General features: G+C 34.3%; 1 protein-coding gene across 4 annotated transcripts in view; it reads left to right on the top strand.

Annotated features, from left to right (window-relative positions):
- Lrrc7 (leucine rich repeat containing 7) overlaps positions 1–18,401 on the top strand; it is a 465,452-nt gene that overhangs the window by 98,180 nt on the left and 348,871 nt on the right. The gene's annotated exons all lie outside the window — the stretch shown is intronic.

The following is an 18,401-nucleotide window of genomic DNA, read 5'->3' as shown; positions in this document are numbered from 1 at the left end:
CTTGAAGTATTAAATATTAGATTGTATAATTTGTCTTGTTAGTCCTGGGGCTTAGACTCCGGACTTGAGCACTGTCCTTGGGCTTTCCTCAAGGCTAGCACTCTACCACTCGAGCCATGAGATGCATGCTAGTCAAGCCCTTTACCACTAGGTCTTCCAGCCTAGATTCTGTAATTTTATAGAACCTACTTAAATACTTATTTTCTATAGCATAGAATACATTGGGGGAGACTTTTTACATAATTTTCATTTTTTGAATACATAAGATGACTTATGATGAGATGTGCATGCAATTACTTTCAGGGACCTAAATTATATTCCATTATTGAACACATTTATGTGAATTTTTCCTTTTTGAAGGAACATGCATATTTTTAGGAGAAAGCTAGTACAGAAGGTCTAATGAAATGACAGTTTAGTAGACTTTTAAAATTATATTAGCATTTTAAATTAGTTTAAAATACACTGTTCTAGGTAAAGACATTAACCCTGGACATACTCTTGGCAAGTAAAGTAGTTTTGTTTTGTTTTATTATAAAGTCAACAGATAACCTTATTGAGCTATCATCTGTGTCATTCAGTATAGTGTTCATTTCTTTGATAGACTTTTGCTTCCTAATACTATAAACAATTTCCAACTAAAACTCAAATTTGAAAATGAAGATACCCTCATGGGTATTAAAATAAAAATTATGTATTACCTGAAGGTTTCACATAAAATAATCATTATTTTGTTATTAAGTTTATAGAAATCTTTGGAGTTTCTCTTTGGTTGTTTAATGTAATCAGTTTAGTCTCTGGTAAAACTTAGAAGTAAATTTTGTGGATGAATCTGTAGGTGATTTTCATGGAGTTTCTATTTAACGTACACTGATTTTTCATGGACCTTCTACTGAGTTATGTATACCATAAATTGGCCCACTGTGGTTTATTGATGAAATTCAATCTGACACTTGTTTCCATGAATAGAATTTTATTTAAGTGCAGATATCACCTGTTTATTCAGGTGTTGTATAGAAATACTTTCACACTGAGCAAAAAAAATTAAATACTTGTAATACAAACTAACACTCACAGAAAAACTACACCAAAACTACAACTACCCACTTCTTTATATGAAAGGATTTTTTACTGTTGTTTTTGACTTATTTTTATTGAGAGAGCAGCTTGCTATTGCAAATAGACTGATCCTAAATTCAGTATATAAATGAATCTGGTGTTGAGCTTGCAATCTTCTGGTCTTAACCTCCATGCCAAGATTACAGACATGGGCCATCAAGCCTGGCTGGGAAAAGATTTTTAATCCCTGGTATAAAGCAGTGGTTTTCAAATTTTGGTATCCAGAAATGGTCATATGATCTGAAAACTCATCAAAAATGCAAATTCAAGGGATTAAATCCATATGTACAGAATCAAAGAGTAGGATCCTATATTTTAAATTATGATGCAAACTCAAGACTGAAAGTCACTATACTTTGGAGTGTTTAGCAAGAGATGCTACAAAACTATCTTTTGGACAGAATGTGTGATATCCATAGCTCATATATTTTCTAATGTAAAGTTTATACATTAAGATATGTAATATGTAACTATAAAGGTATGTAGTATAACTGTTGTTTATGTGATGAAAAAATCTATTCAACGTTATTTCCTTTAAATTTGATCCTCAATGTTGCTTATTAGTATAATAATTAGAACACCCTCTTACAGAGCTATATGAAAATGACACCAATTTATTTGCAATAGAAGCAATATATCATGATAGTTGAGATTAACTCTAGAGCCATTTATATGGGTTTATTCTCTAATATGACAGTATGACTAACTGCAGAACACTGGATTTTTTAGGAAAAAAATGTGTCTCAATTAATATATGTAACACAGAAGAAAGTAATGAAGCATGTAGGATTATTTTGAGAATTAAGGAAAATCTTTATTAGTATTACTATTTCATAACAATATAATCATTTAATTGAAGACAGCAAAGCATTCTTTGTAGCAGAATTGGAGAAAATTTCTGCATTGCCCCAAAATATAAAGCAATGTATGACAAACTACATGTTGCAAAGAAATGGCATAAAGATAACCATCTTTTAGTGATGTTACATAGTAATTCATATTAGATGGTATTTTAATTAGCATATGAAATACTTATTTTCCTCTAACTATACATTCAGCACATACATTTCCATTTAATTCATATTAAAATCTCTTAATCAATTCCTCTTATTCAATTCCCATGGATAGCTACAACTATGGAAAAGTCTATCATACAAAGTTGATTAGTAGTGGCTACCATCAACCAAGATTAGAAAGAAATATAAATTCATCAAGACTGTAGAAGGAGTAAGGACCTCCAGGATATAGAAACAAAAGCCATATAATGGGTCATTGTTGTCCTTAATGTACTATGTTATCTCTCATCTCTTTTGCTGTCCCTTGGTTATCTCATATTGTTATAATATTTAACTTTGTTATCTGATATATTTTATACATGCTTAATTGGTTCTTTGAAATTGGACAGGGAAGGGGGGAAATCAATATTAGCGGGAGGGGCGGGGAGAGGGAAATGGGGACCATGACATGAGAAAGGGTATCAATGTTTCTGAAGTAGCGCACCTTCTATCTGGTGAATATAATGTAACCCTTCTATTAATTGCAATAAAAAATATGGAAAGAATAGTGAAATTAGAACCAAATTTAATAAATTATTGCAAAAGAGAAATAAAAGACTGTAAAAGGAAAGCCCTCTCTCATTTGGGGATGTTTCTTGGAGGAAAGTTTTGCTAAACAGAGTAGTTTATACTGCTTTCAATTGTCACATTTTATATGTATTTATAATACTTTTAATATAAGATCAATATTAAGTTTCCAGACATAGCTCTCAGCTAAACTGTTAAATATGAATTTCATCTAGTTTTGTTGTATCTAGCTAAGCCAAGGAAACTTCTAGTAACAATTAATTCATGTAAAATCCAATTCTTAAATATAGTCAAATCATTCCTCATTTAAAAATAAAAAAATAGTTTTCTTAAAAACCACAATTCCATTCAGCTAAGGACCTACATTTTTGTTCCAATTCCAAACAAGTTTCCCTAAAGAGCCATCTCTACTTGCTCCAGTTACTCTCTTCCCACTCATTCACATAGGTTTGCTATGGCTCCTGCCCAATCACTCTACTGAAACAGTGTTCACAGGGATCATCAATAACCTTTTTATGCTGCTATCATAATTTCTGCCATAATGGAACAAACCATGAACTCAAAGGCTGAAAATATCATCACTGTTATTTCCCACTTTCCACTCTTCATCAGGAGCTGAACTGGTGAGGGAGTGGGGAAATCCAGTTGTAAATACACTCAGCTATTGGCATCTTCTGTTTGCATAACAAAACCCTTCCCTTTCTTTGGCTGGTTGTCATCTGGCAGTCACCATTAGCTTCTAGAGACCTTTATGCATTTCCTTGTCATATTAATATTCTAAATATGGCTGCTTATTCTCTTCTCAGGAAGTGAGCCATGTCACTCTTTGAAGTGCTTTCAGCTGACTAAGCAAGAAGCAACCAAGATAATCTGATGTTTTTTTTTTTTTACCAACTCAAAGTTGGAATGAAATGACCTCTCCATTACTTTATTCATATTTCATTGGCTAGGGGAAAGTCTAAAACCACAGACAGTGGGTACTGTATGGTTCACATATTTCATGGTGCAATGGCAAGTGTGACAGCGATCTTAGAATTCTGTTTCCCATTACTAAATTCATCAGACGCTGCTTTTCAGTGCTCTTCTTACCTCTTGAATACTTCAGTAATCTGAATATCTGTATCCTTTTAAAATTCTTGCATGTAAATCTAATTCAATGTGATGGCAATAGGAAACAAGATTGGGAAATAAGACCAATAGAACAGAGCCTTCAGGAATAGAATTCATGTCCTTAGAATAGAAGCCTAGAAGACTGTTTCCTACTTCCACCAACTGAAGACCCATGCACAGGCATCATCTATGAGTTATAAACTGCTAAACATCCATACAAAATATGTGAAAAAAAAAGTCCTCATCAAAATACCCAATCAGCCTTGACCTTTCCACTGATTCCCATTTTAGTTTTCTCCTGCAGAGAGCTGAGAAATCTGATAAAACATCCTTATTCAACAATGTATATAAAATATGTGACAATGAGGCAGAGTTTGAAAATCATTCCAGCCTAGGATGCTTTGTGGAAAACAAAGGATAATCAGTAGAGAATGTAATATAAGCAGATGAGTAAAAAAAAAAAATCCTGGAAATACAAATTTGGTTGACTAATCCAAGTCTGTATTTTTTCATATATTTTTTATTATAATTAATAGAAGGGTTACATTATATTCATCAGGTAGAAGGTACATTACTTTTCAAATATTGATACCGTTTCTCATGTCATGGTCCCCATTTCCCTTCTCCCCTCTCTCCCCCCCCACAACTTGATTTCCCCCCTTCCCTCTCCCATTTCAAATAACCAATTAAGCATATATAAAATGTATCAGATAACAAGGTAAAATATTGTAACAATATGAGATAACCCAGGGACAGCAAGAGAGATGAGAAATAACATAGTACATTAAGGACAACAATGACTCATTATATGGACCCTGGAGGTCCTTACATTTAGCATCATACTATATGGCCTTATGTATCTAGATTTTGTTCTTTTGAGAATCTTTGCTAGGAGAGCCTAAGGTTTCTACTGATTGTGACAAATGAGGGAGACTCTTGGGGCTGTGTTCATTTGAGTCTGGCTCACATCACTTAATATAATTTTTTTTGAAGTCTTTCCATTTCCTTACAAATGGGGAGATGTCGTTCTTTCTGACAGCAGCATAGAATTCCATTGTGTATAAATACCATATCTTGTTGATCCACTCATCAACTGAGGGACATTTGGGTTGGTTCCATGTCTTTGCTATGGTAAATAATGCTGCAGTGAACATTGTTGTGCTGGTGGCTTTAGTATGTCCTTGTTTCTGGACGATTGGGTAAATGCCAAGTAGTGGAATTGCTGGGTCATAGGGGAGTTCTATATTTAGTCTTTTGAGGAACTGTCATAGTGGGAGAAATTCTTCACTAACCATACGACAAAGGCCTTATATCTAAAATATATCAACAGCTCAAAAAATTGAATCAATCCAAAACTAATCTCCAAAGAAACAACCATCCCATTAAAAGATGGGCCAAAGACTTAAAGAGCGTCTTCTCTGAAGAAGAAATAAAAAAGGCCTATGATTCCACTTCACTCCTGTTAGAATGGCCAGGATCAAGAAATCTAATAACAACAGATGTTGGCGGGCATGTAACCAGAAGGGATCTCTACTACACTGATTGTGGAGTACAAACTCGTCCAACCAAGTCTGTATTTTATACAGACTTTTAAATATTTTTCATCATGTCCTTATTTCTAGACTATGTCCCAATGATTCAACTCAGATATTAATGAATCTTTGCTCCTATGCCAGGGGATATATATATATATATATATATATATATGCACACGCACATACACACAAATATATATATATACATCTGGAAGAGTGTATGTCTATTAAAGAAATTAAAACAAAAATTAAACAAGATTAGGACATCACCATTCTTTCTATGTTAGCTTCAGGATGATAGCCATTTGTTCTCAAACCTGACCACAACAGTAGTTACAATAAATTCTCTCATATATATATATATATATGTGTGTGTGTGTGTGTGTGTGTGTGTGTGTGTGTGTGTGTGTGAAAAATTAAGAGGACAGACTCCCAGAAACCTCTTAAATGATCCTTTCTGTGTTATTTTATTAGCTTAAATCATGTTTCTTTGTATTCCTCTATATTTAGTTTAAATCTATTATACTGAATCAGCCACTTTCAAGGAGTGTTTCTAAGCTAAAAGTAAATGAAAGATGGCCTATTTGCCATTTGCCCTATCCTAAGTAATAGAGAGCTAAGTTTACTAACGACACTATAACCTACAGTAGTGCTATAGTACAAATTTGTCTATGCATACTCAGCTATGTAAAATATTTTAGGATAGTGAATGGAATTAAAAAAAGAGATAATACTTGGAGATCAAGAGTATGGACACTAGCATTAAAGTCAAATCTCGCACCCATTTATCTAGGTATCATGTAGAGCCCTATTTTCCTCTCTGACCTTTTCTCTTGGGAGAATTTTATACTTTCATTATCTTGGGTTTTCATTTAACTTTTTAAATCCAGGTTCTTTGCATTTTGTAATCTGACTCACTTTACCTACATCTGCCTTCACTACCCAGGTCAACTCTTCTTCCTTCGATAATTCTTAGTTATCTTTTACAGGTCAGGGTACAAACATTCAGACAGGTGGAGTCATTTATATAATGTGACATATCTTGTAAGTGCCTATGAAAATATAACTTAGGTTTGACTCCCAAAGCTATCTATTCCCATTCCATGCTGTCTGCCTGTACTAGTTCATTTTATCTCATTGGATTATTTTCTGCTTACCTCTTAAATGTATGTACATACATAAATACATTTATACATATGTGCCATATATATATAACCTTAAAATATAAATTAATGAATACTAACATTGTGTTACAATAGTAGAGACAATTGATCATTCCTGCTCAATTCAGTTTATATCTTTAATTAGATACATACATTCTAGGAGACTGGTCTTCACCATTCTTCCTTGCTTGGGAAACAAGCGGTCAATTATTTCTCATTTATTTAAACTAGAAAATCTTGTTTTCAATTAATACTTTAGGTTATAGTTATACAATGGCAGAACAATTGAAAACAAAAATATTCTCAGTTTAATTTTATCTGCACACTCAAAATTAAAAAAACATTTCAATTATTTCTTTGTCATAATGTAAAAATAAGATTAAAGGAGAATTAAATCTGAATTTTCTTGAGAAAATTGAAACTAAGAACATGAAAAGCTAATAACCCAGTTGGTTTTACCATTCATGGTAATAACAAAACTTAGGCAAAGAACTTAGTAAAGCATGTTATGGCTTCTTAGATATGATCCAACTTCCTTAGCTATATTTTATTCCAAACTACCTGTAAATTGCCACATGGAATAGGAGTTTAGCAATCCACTAGCATTTATTTTCCCATCACCACTGGCCTACCTATTCAATCATCTGTGATAGAGTTTGAATTTCCATCAGACTTCCCCTAAAGTGCAAATATATTTGAGAAATGACTTTATTGAAATCATAAAACTCTTTCATATGAAGGTGTTTTCAGATCACTGCTCTTAGTAACCAGAAGGATCAGAAGATTTCTGGATGCTTCAGGGTAGAGAAAAGCTGGAAAATTGACCTGAGGGATTTGAAGAGAAGATTTCATTTGTCCTACCTTTTGCCAAGGGTTGATCTTGTTATCTGATAGAGGAGTTTATAAACTTTCACCCCTTCAACATTTTAGTCCTACCTTGTTCTCTTTATTCCTCCTTTAAGAAATAGCCTCTGATCGATCTTCTGCTTTTCTTAACAGAGGGCATACCCTCCCAGTTATCTATTCCCGAAACACTGCACAGACAGGTTATGAAGATCATTCTTTCTGCAGTTACCTCTGTGACTGGCATGTATATTTCCTCCCTGCCAGATATAAACTGCTTAATGGGAAGGAGACACATTTTATTCATCTATATGTCATTTAATGTAAAACATGAATTTTGCATCAAATCTACTAGTTGTCTAGAATCTAGGAGTCATGTTCTTAAATACATGTTTTTAAATACATGAACTCTCCCTTCCATCCTGAAGTTAATTTTGGCATGAAGTATTTACACCGTCTGTGGGCATGATTTCTGCTTTCAAAGAGACTTAAAACACTTCAGCCTTTTTGTCAGTTAGCAGCTTGCAATGCATAACCCCCAAGTTATCAGACCTTGATTGCAGGGACTTTGTTTTCCATACAGTACTTTTCAAATCTTTTAAGTTTTCCACTGCCTCTCTAATCAACAAAGAGGTACTGAATGTGAGTTTCTCTACAAAGTCTGAAGACTCAGTAGCCTTTGTTCGTAGAGCCCTGGTGGCTATTGCCACCAGGAACTGCTGTAGAACTGTTAAGGACCCTGCTTGTCATTCTTGTCTCTTTCATCTGGAGAATTAACCTCGATGTGTCCCTAACCTAAAGTAGCTTTCCTCAGTTCAGAAATGTGAGACACTAGGGACATGAGGAAGCTAAGTGTCTGCTTTTTCAGGCAACTTACTTTCCTTTCTAGTGGAATTACTTTCTGCACATCTGTGTCACAGAAATGAAACAAGTTAACAACGTTTTATATGTATCAGTTGGTCCATCATTTTTAGGGCTGGGGGGAGATCCTACATAAAATACAAAACCTTTGGTTAAAATCAAATTTCAAATGAACAACAACTGTATGTCCTGTACAATATTTAGGATTTAGGATTCACTTATAATGGGATTTGTGTGTATGTTTAAGGAATTGGCACACATGATTTTGAAGACTGGCAAGCAGGATAGACTGGCAGACTTCTTGGGAAGATCCAGGAAGAAGCCATTGTTTGCAATTCAAGTTTAAAGGTTGTCTTGCTAGCAGAATTCCTTCTTCCAAGAGAGCTCAGTACCTTCAGTGACGATACCTATCCACATTATGGAGCACAAGCTGTTTGATTCACTGATGTAAAACTCACTTCTCCTTCAAAAGTATCTCCATAGGAGCACTCTGAATAAAGATTGTCTATAAAATTTATCATATATTTTTATTTCCTATTTTTTTGTTTCCAAAATCTGGCCATACTGTTGTAAACTGAATGTGGTTTAAATTGCTATGATAGTTCATCTCTTTCTTTTGCAGTGTGAAACAAGTCTATTTAATATTATTTTCTTTTTCATTGTTCATTACTTTGGGACCCACGTATATTTTTATAGTATATTAACCTGAATGCTATCTCTTGAGTTATCTCTCAAAGAAGAGATTTTAAATTATTAAATTCTGTATCTTCCAAGCTTTTCCACATTCTGATCATTCCTATCTCCCTAGATTACATGATGTCTTCCAGGAGAAAATTTCTCATAAAATAAGCATTCGCTTCCAGCTTATACTTGATCTCTCACTGTTCTACTTATGTTTTGCTACAATATGCTTTATGTGTGATGCCTTATCTTTCCAAATTCCATAAATTTCTGCTGTTCCCTTTAAGACAACATAATACCTCTCTACCTACAAGAATGATTTTTGTCACACTAAAACTTTTCTAACAATGCTTTGAATATTATTTGTTGGTTTTTTTTCCTGCCTTTCCCCTCTAAATATAATACCAACTTTCTGGGCTCTTGCTCAGTAGCTGTCATTCAAAATGTGTTATCTATAGCTTTAAAAGACCACATTTTCAGTACTTCCCCTGATCCTGATCCTTTGGGGAATTTACTCCTGGCCATGCTTTGAAATTCTGTCTCTCAGCTTCAGTTAGATTTCCTTTGGCTCTGAATCTTCTGCTTTTCTCTTCTTCTTTTAAAATAACTTAGATCTTCATCTATTCATTTCTTTTTAATATCTGTTTTTCCAGAGCTTCAAGATCCCTACTCTCTACTTTATAGCTGACTAATCTATCCCATGAAATCAATGGTTTTCTTAGGGAAATATTTCACTTACTGCCAAGTAAACAGTTAATTTATTTTATATATGTTTTGTTTTCACTACTTCTATATCAAGAAGAAAACTGAAGTATGCCTCATTTCACACCACTTGTGAGTCCTTCTGGATATCTGACTCCAACTCAATTCTTAAAGGACAAAAACTCCAAACACAGGTTTGGTGTTTATTTTGTTAGTTTTTATTTAGTACATGACACTTCTAAGAATGTGTTTGTCTTTTGAAATGCCAGCTAAGGGCTGAGTCTGTTCATCCTAAGAACCTGCTATTACTATTCATCTGTTGATTCATCAGAGTTACCATTCATCTACATTGTGGACTGCCTCTGTAAGCCTTGGAGACCTTGCACAACAATGTGGTCCAAAACTTAGGAGGAGCTCAAACACTGGTCAGTATGTGCTAAGATGAGCAAGAGCCACAGACTAAGGATGAAGCAGTCATGCCTGCCACCAAAATGCCTGTAGATTAGAGATAAAATCACCCTGCGTGGCAGTAAACTCCACAGTCAAACACCTGCATAGCCTACTGGTTGAAACTAAAAACCCATAATTACATGCTCTGACTCTATTTGAAACTCCCCCAGATATTGAGTCATTAAAATTTACTTTTGTCCATTTATGGTTATTAGTGAGAAAATTAGCATTGAAAGGTGTGGCTTATGTGCATAACAATGATCTTTCTCTTTCTCTTTCTTTTCTGTTCATTTCTTTGTTTCTTTCTTTTTTGCCAGTCTTGAGACTTGAACTCAAGGCCTGGACACTGTGCGTGGTATTTCTTAGGGCTAGAGCTACTACACCACTTCCAGATTTTTTGTGTATGTGGTACCAAGGAATCGATTCCAAGGTTTTGCGCATGTTAGATAAGAATTCTACCACTAAGCCATACTCCCAGGCCCACAGTGATCTTTCTTAAAATTGACACATTGAGTCTTGTCCTATAGGGCTAAAACAACTGTGCAACTGAAACTTTGGAGAGCCAAATGAGAGGTCTTTGGTAGTTTCCTGAAAGAAACAAGAGTCATGAGCTTTCATAGCATCTGACAATTAGCTAAAAACTTCCACATTTGTATGAAAAAGAGAATAAGGTAAAAAGGGAAGAATAGGAGAAATAGGAGAAAGGCTCCTTTTGAAACCTAGAAGTGAATAAGCCTTTCTCTTTCAATGACATTCCTACGGCACTTGGAGCAATCCACAGCTCTGGCCAAAATGTTCCTCTAGACTCAGTCTGCCATCAGGGGACTGCACACCAATATGAGGGATCCTGTTCCAGTATGAAAAGTCAACCAATAAGTCTAACTTGTGACTAGAGGCTCCATAACTTCATGAGCTTGTCTGTTTAGATTAAGTGGGTTTTGAACCCTCACTAGTTACTTATGCTTAAGTCAGACTCTCTAGAACCTTGCCAAAATGCATGATTCAGAATGCCATCTGAATCCAGTCCCAACAAACTGAGATTCTGTCCATGGCTGCAATTAACCAAATAAATTTGAAATCTGCCCTAGTTGGAGAATTCCATCTGAATCTCCTTTTACTGTTTCTGCCTCCCAAGAATATGAAGAAAACAGAACAAAATTTCTATCCCCCTTTTCTCTTCAAACAGATTCATTTACCTCCATCCAGTCATATTCCACGACATAATAGAGAAGCAAATTTATTTTCCTTTCTCTTCAGCTTTAAAGGAGAATAATCTTTCCTGCTCTGATGTTATTGTCCTATCCTGAAATAACAGACAGGCCTATTATTTCTCAAAACACAGCCTTGATTTTGTAATGAGACCACCTTAGTTCAAACTACTGTCCCAAAATTCAAATGCAAGATTTCCTTTCTTCAGTCCCCATCCCATCTGTAACTGTCTGCTTGTCTGACTTGGCAGGAAAATGTAGTAGGTCTTCACATTGTGCCCCTTCAATCTGATGCCTCATATTGAAAAAGTAGCTGGAGAATCATTAAGGTATAAAAGAAGCTCTTATTGGATCAAGGACTTTATTCTTCATGAGAGATGTTTCTAGGTTATTACTGTGAGCTGTTTAGCATGGGCCACGCTCTTGTGTTATGTGATTTCAATGGTTGGGATAGATTTCAAGCTCTCTAAGGAGTATTCCTCTTCAGACTTCAAGTGAGATAGAGTAGGTTCCTAGATTCCACACCTGGATGGGAAAGATACTCACATTATAATAACTTCATCTAAGAAATCTCTTCACAAGTTCTCCTTCTCTGAACTATCTAGTCCTATCTAAATTACTGCTGGACCTGTCTGGAGAGGTCCAAAATGTGCCAAATCTGGACTAGTGTCAGAGAGTGGGGAATGGTTTTGAATATAGATATCCTAATGGACATAGATATCTGCATTTGAACCATATCTTTTCTAATTATTATCTGTGTGACTCTGCCAAGTTATTTATTACCTCTGTGCTTTAGTTTTCTCACTGAAAACATGGTATCAATTAAATGGTTAACTCATGTGAAGCCCTTAGCACACATTACATGTAGTCTTTGGTATCGTCATTTCTTTGTAAACTCTAAACACATTTAGCTGTTTTTGGAAAACCTCATCCATCACTTCTTTTGCCTTATTTGAAATTTGCATTGAGACAGCCTGTTATTGAAATAAGTAATTCCCGTTCCTCTACTATCTAGCAGAAAGTTACATCAAGTTGAGCTCTATATGTTCTTCTCAAGTGGAATGGGGCAGAAACTAGAGTAACTGAAAAAGCTGTGAGAAAACATCCACATACTGTCCAGATGGCTTCCTTGTTTCCTAGAATAAAGATGCAAACCTGGGGATGGCTTAGAGCTTAGTAATACACCCAGCTCCTTCACTGCAGACAAAGGCAGAGAAAAACCAAAGAGGAGGAGCAGTACGGGGTTCTGACAAATTCTAATAATTTCTGTGCTAGGAACTCATAATCATTCCCTCTCAAGTGTCAGTATGAAGGTGACTCAGCCCTAGTGATCGGAAATCACTTACACTTCTATGTCATGTTTGCTTTCTGAGTAGAGATTTGACCCGTCCAAGACTGGAGTCATGCTGTTTTGTGTTTTAAAGTCATTCCCCGAGAGAAAATTTTGTATGTGAGATAATAACCCAGAGGTAGATGTATCTTGAAGCCCAGGACTATCCCTGTGTCTTCTTGTAGCTTCCTCTCTGCTGTTCTTTGACATCCTTGACTTTTGATCTACAAAACCATAAGTGATTTCTGTTAGAAATCAAGAATTTTTTTTAAAAACAGTGCTACATAAAATGTGACTTGGTTTATATTAATAGATTCAAGTAAACACCAAGTTTTGAGAAACCTCCGTTCTAATTTTTCAAATCAGATGCTGCAAATAAATACCTAAAAATGTTTAGAAGAACAATCTGTCAGTTAGAAAACCAATGCATTTCAAACATTCCAGGACCCCTGGAGTAAATATTTACAAAAAGCTCACCCAATGTGGAAGCATTATCAGTAGAATATTGTAGTAACCATTTTTGCTTTACAAAACTTCTAGCTGTAGAAGTAAAGTCAGCCACACCTCTGCTCCGTGTGTTTGGCATTTTTAGATACATATGTAGTTAACTGATATGAATTCACTAAATGAATTAAATACTATCAGAGATATCTTCATTAAGCATATATAAGTATGTATATACACATATACACATATGCATATATATATGCCCCAGCATGTTCTTATCTACCATAATAAATAAAAAAAGTCATGAAGTTTGTAATATTTTCAAGCCAGCTACATATTTATGAATTCATGTTCTTTGGTGATTACTGATAGACCTATTAACAGCAAAACTCTGATTATGTAAGATTACTAGAATGTGTAAGTGTTATTTCAAATTAAAGGTCTTAAAATTGAGACATGCATTTTCTTCTCATCTGGGTAAGTCTCTAGCTCTGTTGAATTAAATCGAGGCACTTAACAGAGCATGCTATTTTACAAACAAGTCATTTGTTTTCAAATTAGTACACAGAGTATGTTTGTACTTGGCGATTGCAAAAATGGTAACTCCAATGTTTATAGAGGACAAAGGAGAGATTCTGCTGGGCTCTTTCATTTGCACAGATGCTGTGTCCACACAGCATATGCCCAAGAAAGCCTCTGCATTTCTGTTTTTTTAATTTATGTTTGTAAGTTTCTTCATATTTTTTATAACTGATATCCAAAACCTAAGCATTATTTTGTTTTATTGTGTTTTATTCTGTGCAGGTTTGAGCATTCCATACTCAAGAACATTGTCAAATACTTTTTAAAAATATACTGTGACTTTTCAAACATTTGGCTACATGCCCAAAGATTGGATAATGTCACATCTCTGCTCATGGATCACCACACACCATGTTTAATCAAGAACATTGCTTTCCTTATAGCACTTGACATGTCACATGCCCATCAGTTTCCTGTCAAGCAAGAGAGAACACATTATAAAGTGTGCCCGTGCTTATTGCTCTCTTTGAAAGTCAAACATTACAGATGACAGTAAACATGACAAGTTTTGTGATCAGCCACATTGTTGATGGCATGGTATTATTAATAATACTTTGGCTAGACATTATTTCCAGGAATAATCCATAACAGAACAATCTTTCCTGCCTCATTGGCCACAAAATTATTGTTAAGCTTTTTGTAAGGCTTTTATTTTTTATTTTAATGTATTTTTCTTCTGCCTTTGGCCAGACTCTCAAGTAAACTTATTATAAAATCAGCATAGGGGGAGGGGAAGGAAAGAAATACATAGAAGTCTAGCTTTTTAATTCTCAACACAGGCTCTTTAGTGGCTTTTAAGTAACACAGTGTGTAATGAAGGAGAAAGATAGACATGGAAGCTTAAACGAATAAGTAGAAGGGATTGAAAGGTAAGGGGGATAGATATACAATTATGGTAGCTTAGGTACTTAATGTAGAGATAACTGATGAGATGTGAAGTGTAGATAGTGCTATGTGGCAGGTACCATTTAATCTGCTTATAATTGTACTTAATAGCCATAACGACGTCTGTATTTTTTATAATAATCAATACAGTCAGGATGGGGTGAACAGTTTTATGACCACCCATTATCTGGATGCGTTTTCCTCCCCAAGGATCAATGGTAGTGTTTATTACATAGATATAGCATATTTCAGTATTACAAATCGTCTACCTCATCATGAAGCAAAGTTCATTAAGATACTTGTTCCCCAGCTCACTGATGTATCTTTCTAGAGTTTAGCCTTCAGTTGCTAAATTCAGACATTCAATCCTTTCAAGTGCCTTAAAATAAATTTTAAAGAATTTTAATATAATCTCTAAACATATTTCATATTTAGCTTATTTCACCTTATTACATCTTAAAAATGTCTTTCAATAAAATATGAAGGAGTTTATTTAGATATATAATTTTAGATAAGAATAAAAAGGCATGTGAGCATTCAGTCTTTGTGTTTCTCCCCCCAAAATATCCTATTTTGGCCACATTATGTGTATCTTATTTTTTATAACTTTATTTTTATTTTTTGGTGATTCTATTTTCTTTATGTATGGTGTATATCTTCATGAGGGTGATGGGAAGGGAACTCAAGGGAAAAAGAGTGAAAAAGTCCAGCAGAGGAGCTCACTGGACACTGGTGAAAGTAAACTATGGGTAGAGACAGGAGGGAGGGACTGGGAAAAAGTGAGGAAACAGAACATACTGTACAAAAAAGGAAAAACACCCATTACCTTACTCATGTAATTGTAAGCTCCCTGTATATCACTTCCATAATAACAGTAAAGTAAATAATTATAAAAAGGCTTTCAAACATAACTCTTTCCTGAAAAATCTTTTAACTATATGAAATTAAAACTCAGTTGCATTCATGAATGGTTTCCTGTTTCAAAAACATGTCTAGTTTTACGTTGTTATTCTGTACTTCTATATTTTAGTGACAAATCCTTGTATCTTGGATCAATTTTTACACTTTATGAAATTTATTTATTTTACTACTTATCAAAATTTTATTTCCTCTGGTATTTTTATTCCAAATGTTGGGAGCTTGGAAATGACAGTGAAGGTTACTTTGTCTTAAAGCTACATACATTGGTTAATTTGTCTGAGAACTGCCTAAATTTTATTTTGAGATTTCTGCTTTAGCATAGAAATACTGCATAATAAGAATGTCAGCATTGTTATTGGCACTGGGGCTCAAACTGGTAGAGCACTGGCCTGGAGCAAAAAAGCTCTGGGACAGTGCCCAGGCCCTAAGTTCAAGCCTCATGCATGCCAATATATACATATAATCATATATGTAATTGATGATGATAATGATGATGATGATGAAAGGAGATAGATGACAAATGATAAATATGGATAATCATACATTGAACTTAATCACTTTATTTTTATATAAATTATTTCTTTTTGAGACTTGAAAAAAGATTTTGTAAATGCTCTCTATAGAATAATCTTAAGTAACGGGGACAGGAGTTTGGCCTAGTGGTAGATTGCTTGCCTAGCATGCATGAAGACCCGGGTTTGATTCCTCAGTACCACATACATAGAAAAAAAAGCCAGTGCTATGGCTCAAGTGGTAGGGCTCTAGCCTTGAGAAAGCCCAAGAACAGTGCTCAGGCCCTGAGTTCAAGGCTCAGGACTTTCAAAAACAGAAAATCTTCTAAGAAACAAAATACATAAATTAACAGCTTTAAGAATACTGTACCTGTGGTACATATATATAGTAGATTCTATATAGCCAACAGACAAGATAAAATAATCGCATTCACTGGGAATTGGATGAAACAGAGCAAATCATGTTGAGGGAGATAACTCAAGACCAAAGGAACAAAAGGTGCATGGTCTCCTTGATATGTGAATATTAGATACAAACAGTAGAAGAGCAATGACTCAATATTCGGGTACTAAGGTTACTGACACAGTCTTGGAGATATAACTTTAAGTACATAGACATAAAAATTTATGATGGGATATATATAATCTATTGACATAATGTTATATGGATCGATATGTGTCTGTGACATACAAAGTCTCAGCTTAATTTTAATTATGTTCTAAAATTTATGTGCCCGGGATTGTATATAGAGATTCCCCTTTGAATACTTGTTAAACATGGCATTTGAAATATGATATAAAAGTATCAGTGTTTATAAGATATTTTTTCCAGTCCTGGGCCTGGGCACTGTTCTTGCATTTTCTCAAGGCTAGAACTCTACCACTTGAGCCACAGCACCATTTCTGGCTTTTTTCTATATATGTGGTATTGAGGAATCAAACCCAGGTCTTTGTCCATGCAAGGCAAGCACGCTATCACTAGGCTAAACTCCTGGCAATAAAATATTTTACTAAAAAAAGAATACTGTACCACATGGCCTCCTTTATAATAATAGGAAAATTTATAATCTGTACTTTTCACTCATTGCTGCTCTTCTAGGAATTAAGTAGATGCATTCAATATTAAGATACAATAAGCACACTAATCTTATAAAATATTGTATTGTCTTTTATGTTCATATTTTGCTATCTTATTTCTATTTATTTTTAATTTTTTATTAATAGTAATATTTTATTGTATTTTATTGTTGGAGTAACATATAGAAAGGTTACAGTTACATTCATCGGGTAGTAGGTACATTACTTCTTGAACACTGATACCCCTTCTCATGTTTTGGTGCCACTTTTCCTCCTCTACTCACTCCCAATCATCTGTTTTTCCCCTTCAAAAGAATGCCAGACCCAAAGGAACATAGGCTCCATGCTTTCCCTCATTTGTAATAATTAGTACATGTTTAGGATTCCCCCAGCAGAGGATCATAATAGCTCAAAAGCTATGTACATATGGCCATATAGTGAAATGAATTCTAGGATATGGAAACAAGAGGTTCATCTTTGTAGTTGTTGTTCTTAATGTACTATGTGAAGTTATTTCTTTTCTCATTTTTCCCCTTTATGGTTTATCTCATATTGTTACTGTATCTGACTTTGTTACCTGGTATATTGTATATATGTTTATTTGTTTAGCTTATTTTTATTTTTTAAACCTAATACATTTTTGTTTCTGCAGGTTTTTTTTTAAAAAAAGCTAAGAAGACAAATTACAATGGTGTCAAAATAAAATAAAATATTTATTTCAGTTAACTTTATTTTTATGTCAAAGAGGTTATTGAACACCTAATATATTCTGTTCTTATAAGCTTTCTCTAGACTGATTTTTTTCCTGCTTTTTAAGAAAAAAATCTACCCATGTGAGAGGCTAAACATTTTTTAAAAAATCAGTGAATATTTTTTCCAGTATAAAAGAGAAAGGGAAGGGGGAAAAACAAGATGATTTAAATTGGGACAAAAACATGAGAAAAAGTATCAATGTGTGATAAGTAAGGCACCTACTATCTGGTGAATATAACTATAACCCCTCTGTACATTACAATAAAAATATGAAATCCACCCCCCAAAAAAGAATATTTTATTTACAATTGAACATCGAGATAACTTTTTTTTGGAATGAGGTCTCTTTATTTACCTTACACTGACCTGGAACTTACAGTGGTACTGAATGTTAGAATCAGAGGTGTGCATAAATACACCCTGCCAGTCAAGAAATTTCTAAAAGCAATATGCAGTAAAGACAAAACAGAGCAACTAACGTACTTTACAAGTCATATGAATGCTACCTTACAAATTATAGAATTACTAAGTTGATTAAATCAGTACCATACTGGTTCTGCACAGCTTTCTAATTTCCTTGTGCATCCATTTTCTCATCTATACAAACTGATCTTTACTGATATTAGATAGTGGTACATG

The sequence above is a fragment of the Megascapheus bottae genome, chromosome 6 (assembly GCF_031878675.1).
Source record: "Megascapheus bottae isolate mThoBot1 chromosome 6, mThoBot2.hap1, whole genome shotgun sequence".
NCBI classification, from domain to species: Eukaryota; Metazoa; Chordata; class Mammalia; order Rodentia; family Geomyidae; genus Megascapheus; species Megascapheus bottae.
Note: the sequence above shows the minus strand (reverse complement) of the source record. Positions and strands in the feature narration are given on the sequence as shown.